Source organism: Triticum aestivum, chromosome 7D, assembly GCF_018294505.1.
Source record: "Triticum aestivum cultivar Chinese Spring chromosome 7D, IWGSC CS RefSeq v2.1, whole genome shotgun sequence".
In the NCBI taxonomy this organism is placed as follows: Eukaryota; Viridiplantae; Streptophyta; class Magnoliopsida; order Poales; family Poaceae; genus Triticum; species Triticum aestivum.
The window spans coordinates 79,207,642-79,215,154 of NC_057814.1; the positions used below are offsets into that span (position 1 = coordinate 79,207,642).

The following is a 7,513-nucleotide window of genomic DNA, read 5'->3' on the forward strand; positions in this document are numbered from 1 at the left end:
TATTTGATTGAAGGGAGAAAATGATTGTTTTTTATTCCAAAGATAAATACCCAAGTATAATAAGCAGTAGCATTGTGCAAGCATCGACAGCAATACAAATAGTAGTAGCCTCTCAATCCCTCATTATCCCTCTACAATAGTGCAAAGTAGTAATATATGAACTAACTGGTTGCCTTCTAATATGAGAAGTCGAACCGGTGGCGGAACACACATATCCTAATCTAGAATAAAAACATCTACTTTGAATCTTATTTCTCTTTAGCAAGTATTTTTTACTAAGCCAATTAAAGCATGTCTCTTAGTCCAAACTTTAGATAGGCATTCCATAAAGGAAGCACTTCATCAGGATCTTTCCTGTCACATCACATCATAGAACACTCCCTGCAGAAATGTAAGAAATATACACAATGAACATCAAATAGTTGAATAGGAAGACACCAGAAACCTCAGAACAGACAGGTAAAATTTGATGGTACACAAATTCCCTTTAGAAGACATAAGAAGGTTTACACTCTCAACAACGTCCAAGAAAACCTAACATGTGAGAACTTATTAGTTATTAATGTTACTTCACTTTCTAAATGAAAGTAAAAATGAGATGCCATTTAAGGACAACAAAAAAACGAAAACAGAGGAAAGAATGTTGGTACATGTACAATATGTATTAGAACTCAAATGCATTTTAAAATGTATGCAGGATAATGGCATTGCTCTGATAGAAACATAGGACCATTATAAAAGTTGGTGCTATGCTTTTTCTCGGATACATCTGAAGCCTCCCTACAATTTAATTCAAATACCTCATTCTTCTTGTACACAGAGGCACCATTGCATTTAAAGGTTACCATGTGATGCGGGCAAATGATTTAGTTAACAATAACACAGAGCTGATCACTACCTTGTTTATATACTTGCAATTAGTTGTAGCCACTTCGACAACTGAAGTCTTGCGCTCCCCAAATGAAGGAAGTGCAACACTTCCAGCAATCTCTGAATGTCTGAACACCAAAAAATCAGCTCCTGCAATCGAAATTCTGAAACTTTAATAATTGATCGCCGCCAAATTCTACACATTGATCCATGGATACTACAAGTGAGATCTAATTTAACACATTGGTCGATGAATACTAAAAAAGGGGATCTGATTTAACTTTCATACACTTAGCTGTGCTTAGGATGAGGTCAGTTGAGCAGGAGAATGCGAGCATGGAGGGTGTGTCATGATCATTGAATTTGCAAAGGAAGTAGTCAATAAACGAGCAAGCAGTAACAGCTTGCATCCTCCATTTCAAGGTGCTGAGCACCAAAAGCTCCATCATTTTTATTGTCCTTGCTTCAAACGCAGACTTTGCCTCAAATCACCTGTCAAGCAAAAACCGTCGATTAATTGAGATGACAAATCACATGTTCATAAAGTCTGGGTGTGTGACAGATAGTGTATGACTGAAAATCTTGAGCCATCTGTGGAAACTTGGCCATCCAGATTTAGTTGAGATGACAAGAACATGCATGCACTCACAAAACTGGTATTAGTATTGAAAGGGTCACCTTACCAGAAGATCGACAATATAAGCTTACCAAAATCTACACGTCGATAACCATGTACCGGAGAGACAAATTGCTTACGATATTACAAGCTCATGTGTTTCGATCATTTGGATGGCAACTTACATCCTTTTAGTGCAGGAGTTGGAAAAAATTCAGCTAGCTAATATCACATCCTCTTAATGTTGTTCTAAAAAAGTACAACACTTACATTTTGGTCATCCGAAGAGGGGTGGTCACGGCGGACGGGGCGAGGGCACCCTCGAGTCGCCCTCAGGTGAGCGACGCGAGGGGAGGGGGAGTGATCCTTCCGCTGCCTGGAAAATGAATAATCTGAGGCACTTGTTCTTGGTGTAACCTGCAACCAAAACATCCATTCATGCCCATCTTCTCTGAAGTTTGAGGCAGCGATTGCTCTACTACAGCGAATGTGGCAGTAGAAGGTTTGAGCTACTTTTCTTGTCTAAAACCAAAAAGGAATAAGAAATATAATATTTGATCATGGCTGTTGCAATTCCTCTAGCAAACTTCCGTGAAGTCCTGCTAGATGGTATAAAATGCAAACTTATTGTATTATCACTGTAAACCACTAATGCGAATTCTCGACCTTGTTTCCCTCAAAGAATACTTTTCCACATGAAGTTATTTATAAAGAAGGGAATAACTTACACAGTTCTAAAGTTAAAACTTAAAACTACATAATAATTAATAGCTCAAACTCTTGCACACCTTCAGCCAAATAACTACAGAGATGCAGAGTGGAAGCATGTAGCACTGCTCATACAAACAGCTCAATTATAAGTGCACCTGGGTCTGGAACTCTTGCTCAATTGATCTACCAACTTCAGCTTCCTCCTCATCTGCTATTTTCCATATTATAATATCTTCTCTAGCAGCTGTGTTACGTCCATTATCCGACCCTCGATCAACCTGAAGAATGCATCAAACACAGTTATGTGCTGCCTCATTGACTCCAACCTTCTTGAGAGAAGTAGTATACTTGAAACATCATAATAGAGATGAGAACATTACACTTTCATAAATGAAATTGTACACTTTCAAAAACAAATAAGCAACGATCAATTTCTGGATTATACACGGAGTTGTTGCTAGAGGAAATTGTAAAAAGAAAACGGCCTCATCAGGCCCATATGTTTTCAACCTTCAGAGGTGAGCAATTCATGAGAGCATATCTCTCTTTGATTTACAAAATTCTTCTTTTTATAACTGTTGCATCTATCGAATAGTCCAAATGAAGAAAAGCATAATTTCTCTCCAGCCGTTATACACTAACTATGGGGTGCGAGTAGGTCGGAGGTTGTCCATCAGATTGTCCTCAACGCAAGTAAAAGCAACAGGCTTTAAGCCATGTTGTTACTTGTGCAGAGCTGATTTTTTAAATTAAAACACCTAAAGAACGAATAACATAATACTCAGTGGATGGCCCATGATTTAAAAAAAAAGCAAATCTAACTAAGTTTCATGCATATGAGAAATACGTGCTACAAAATTGTTTAAGAAGGTTGAGATAGCCAACCTTTTCAGGTGAAAATCAATTCCAAGGTTCCCAATTAACAGAATTATACCATTCAATTTTTCCAGGATCTCAACAAAATAGTTCAAGCCATGGCAGTCACGATGCTCTCTCTCTCTCTGCATTCAGAATAGAAAAATAGACAGTCAGGCAAGTAGCATTATTCAAAATAGAAGCACATAGAAAACAAATAAACAAACACACAAATATTCATGTACAGAATCGATACAAAAACATAGTGTGGTGACATTGAGATGTTACATTTACAATTCTACACATACATTATGCCCGTGCATTGTGTGAAACGGTGACATAGCAGACCATCACCACAAGCCCAATCATATAAATTTCCATGGACAGGGTAGAACCTAGCATGGCAAGATGGCCATGGCGTGGACACAAAGAGCACAAGAGAAAGCTCAGGAGAGGAAGGCGGTGGCTTACCTACACCCGCAGAGTTGGAGAAGAAGTTGCGACGTCGCACAACGGAGAATCGAGAGGAGAACGCCTGTGCGTTGCTACGGGCTACAACAGTTTTTAAACTACTTGTTACTTCTAAAAACAATAATTTTTTGCCAAGTGGCGACAATTGGAAAAACGCGGTACCTTGAAGTTCTTAGCAACATTATTTACCACAACAATCAGACTTTAATTGTATGAGTTAAACTGATTGCTAAATAACAAAAATTGGCTAATCGAATGATTAACAGACTTCCACCCTTCAATATTTTATCTGCAGCTTAGCATAAAGAATGCTATTATCATTAGTAGTGGCCATAAAACACCAGTACTTTGTAGTAAGGCACCAACAACAGATCCACTATAAATAAGAAAGGATATTCTATCTATGAGTCTATAAACATATCTAGGTGCAGGATATCAACCACCGAAAAACTCTTAGCACATGTCAAACTTATAGTCAAAGACGAGAGCTTCATCTGCAATGTTGTTAGCCACATGTAGTTTAACTCGGGGATTTGTAACTGAAATTGGCTCGGACAAAGACACAAACAACTTCTGTGCACAAAAATAACAAAGAACACCTAGGGAATTCTATAACTATTAACAATAAGTATCACATGTGCGGCGAGCTGACATCCCGGAATTGTGCAAACTCAAGACCATTCGTACGAAATAGAAGTAATCTAGAGAGACATGGACTAAACCTAGGAGCGCACAGCAATAGCGAAGGAATCAGTAAAAAAGACACCAATTAATAAAATCCAAATAGAGGAGAGAAGCAACACATGACCTTGTGTTGGAGGCTCTCCCTAACCAGGAAAGAATGGACTCGGCCAAGTCCGCCTCGCTCGCCATGAACTCTGTCGTCTCCTCCGAGTCAGGGTCCTCCAGCCTGCACCGGCCAAAACACCGCAAAGCTACTTAGACGACCAAACCTCAAAGAAAGCAATAGTTGGGGCTGAGATGGGAAAAAATACCGTCTTTTGTGAATTTTATGGAGTCATCTTATAAATGTCACATAGAGCTGAGATGGGCTGACTCGAAAAACTGAATTCAACTGAAACATAATCAAGACTGGAACCTCTGTATGAATGGCAGTGGATAATCCTATACAACCGTAGTACCTAAATCGTAGCTGATCTAAACTAAAGAAAAATCAATATTTGGACGGAACTGAATGGAAATCAAAATTGAAGCCTTTGTATGCATATGAATGGATCATCCTATAATGCTGCATTACCCGACTCATGCGTAGAACTGCTGAGGCCTTTTCAAGTAGGTTTCTTTCGTTCCATAGTTTGCAATGTATCCTAGTACTTGTTTTTTTTTCTAATTCCTAGTCTACATGGCACCATTGTCAGAATAAATAGATGACATGAGATTGGATTTGTTTATTAGTGCCGGTGCAGCACTTTCAAATAGAACAAGTCAATTTATCCCAAATGAATATTCTACTATATTGAAAGTATATATGAAGAGCATATTGTCATTTAACTTCAATACAAACAGTGGAAGAATTCCATGGATCACAGTATCTATTTATATGTAAGACTCAACAAATCAAACAATTAAGGAATCATCTTTTATTCAGGATGCCGTTAATTCCTCAACATATTGGTAGGCCATGTTCTAATGAACCAAGAATAGACTATCATGCCCATCTTCTTTCGTAAATTATACAGTGTATTGTCATGTTGGAATGAACAGATGCATAATATGTTAAAATCAGAATAAAAGCAACACGGCGGTGGGCATACACATGAAAACAATCATAGCTTCCCAATAGATTGGAATTTATCAAGATTAAGGAACACCTGATTCAATAGACCACTGAAGCTATTCTTTACTCGCATCATTTTTCTTCTCAAGTGTTGATCGGAACTGCAGCAACCCTAAAGTATGCCCTATAGGAGTAGTATCAAAAACTACAACCCTAATATGCAATAAGAGAACAGAAGTCAAACTCTAATGGTTACTGGAACTGAGGAATATCCAATAAGAGAACAGAAGTCAGACTCTAATGGTTACTGGAACTGAGGTGTGAGCTGAAATAAATACATATCACAATTAACCAAAAAAATATGAGAAAGTACAGGAAGTTGTACCAGCTGGAGTACAGATGAAGACGTAAGGAAACACATGCTTGACACTGCCAATCTCCCATAGCTTCCTCGTTCGGAACATTTATTTAGAGATCTGGACTGAAACAAGCACGCATGAATCAATCTCCTCACTGTGTGGACTCGAACCTGCATGACAGCGTCGAAGAAATTGGTTGTGGAGTTCAATGGTCCACTGGAGGAAAGACTTGGGGTTGATGGTGAGGACGACGCGCACGAGGTCGGACCGCCAGAGTCGCCGGTACACGACTCACATCCAGGGCGAAAACGGATCTGCCGAAACCTTCGCGAACCAGTCAACAGGTGAACTCGATGGGGAAGAAAACATGACAATATTAGACGTACTCCTGGACATCGGGGGCACGAGGCAGCCACCCCTGCTGCGGCCCTGCTCTCGTTCGCCGCGTCGCCAGAGGAGGAGGCACCGGCGGTGGCGGTGTGAGATCTGGGGATCTCGAGGGGATGGCGGCGCAACGATCTCGAGGGAATCGAGAGCGACGGCGACACAGCTTACTCGAGGGGATCGAGAGCCGAGGGCGGCGGCGACGGGAGGTGATCGAGAGTGGAGGGCAGGAGAGTCGTGCGTGCGATTGGTTTAGGTTTTTTTTTCGCTGGTTAATTTTCGTTGGTTAATTTTCGGAGGTTTTTTTCCTTCGCTTGTAGATGGGTGCGACGTTAGGTGCGGCCCTGGACTGTGTGGGGGCATCGCGACGTGGTTTTTTTGGTTTGACGCGGCTAACAGTGAGGTGGGAGCAGGTACCAAAAAAACCATGGTAGGTGGGACGAAAATAAATCCGGAACAAAGACTACCAACTGAGACATTAGAAGTAGAGATGCCCGTGCGTTGCCACGGGCTCTTGAAATAGTTTGCAAGAGTTATATAAAGATAATGCATGTTAAATTTCACACGTCCGGACAATATAACACAGACACAATTATTTAATAATTAAAGTACATTTTTGCAATGTAAATTGCCAAAAAGAAAAATTAACGGCATGTCCATGTAACAAACTTAATGGAGTTCCAACTAAACATCTATTATAAAATTATTAATATCTAGGTTATACGCTTAAGAAATTCTTTCACAATATACGGAAAGTTGTCTTTAGCTTCATTCCCACGATGTTTTAGCAAGTATAATAAAAACTGCTTTCTCAACTCATATCCATCCTGCACAAACAATATATGTAGTTAGTATGAAAATAAGTAACGGACAATACTCACCGCGCAAACCGGCTTGACCCGTTCCACCAGAGCATAAAATGAATCATCACTAATCATAATTCCCATTAACATCAACCACTATTCTTGGTGTTTATTACTGTTAGTCAACTGGCATTTCAAGTTTCATTACTGCCTGAAATGAAGGTCATCACTCTAAAATAGCATGGTCATATTAGTGACCATGCAAACTTCAAGATTTAAAACCGATAAGCAGCCCTTCAAATTGGAAAGGGTGCACGTGCAGCGCACGCAAGTTTAGGAATTTCTTCATCATTTTGATTATCTAAATCAATTTTTTTCATAATAGTTGTCACAATAACATGTTATGTTTAACAAGAATTGGTCTAAACTGAAATTTTATAACAATCCAAAGTCCAATTTTGGCAAACAGCCTCCTCGCTAGCAAGATGTGTCAGCACCATCCAATCGCCATCTCGCAACTGTCATCCTAGTGGTTTGGATTTCTGAATATGTTTGTCTCTTTCCTGCCGCACGCAACACTTTATCTCCATGTCACGCCGAATCTTCTTTTTGAGCTATCATCAGGGGATTTTGTCTACCTAAATATAATTACACACCATGAAGACAAGCTCGAATTGCTGGTGGCTTGGACCGTCTCAACAACACC

At 39.7% G+C, this 7,513-nt stretch overlaps 1 long non-coding RNA gene across 24 annotated transcripts; it reads right to left on the reverse strand.

Annotated features, from left to right (window-relative positions):
• On the reverse strand, positions 1–6,363 carry LOC123166392 (uncharacterized). Of its 24 annotated transcripts, none has more exons than XR_006483476.1 (10): positions 6,007–6,362; positions 4,519–5,944; positions 4,332–4,433; positions 3,524–3,604; positions 3,083–3,198; positions 2,353–2,475; positions 1,757–1,903; positions 1,160–1,362; positions 899–1,020; positions 1–381 (listed from the first exon to the last, which is right to left on the reverse strand). It is a non-coding gene; the product is annotated as an uncharacterized lncRNA (long non-coding RNA). The 24 variants fall into 24 exon arrangements; XR_006483480.1 differs by having other exon boundaries at positions 5,356–5,944; positions 6,007–6,357; XR_006483478.1 differs by having other exon boundaries at positions 3,524–5,474; positions 5,647–5,707; positions 5,791–5,944; positions 6,007–6,356.
• Between the last annotated feature and the right edge of the window lie 1,150 nt (positions 6,364–7,513).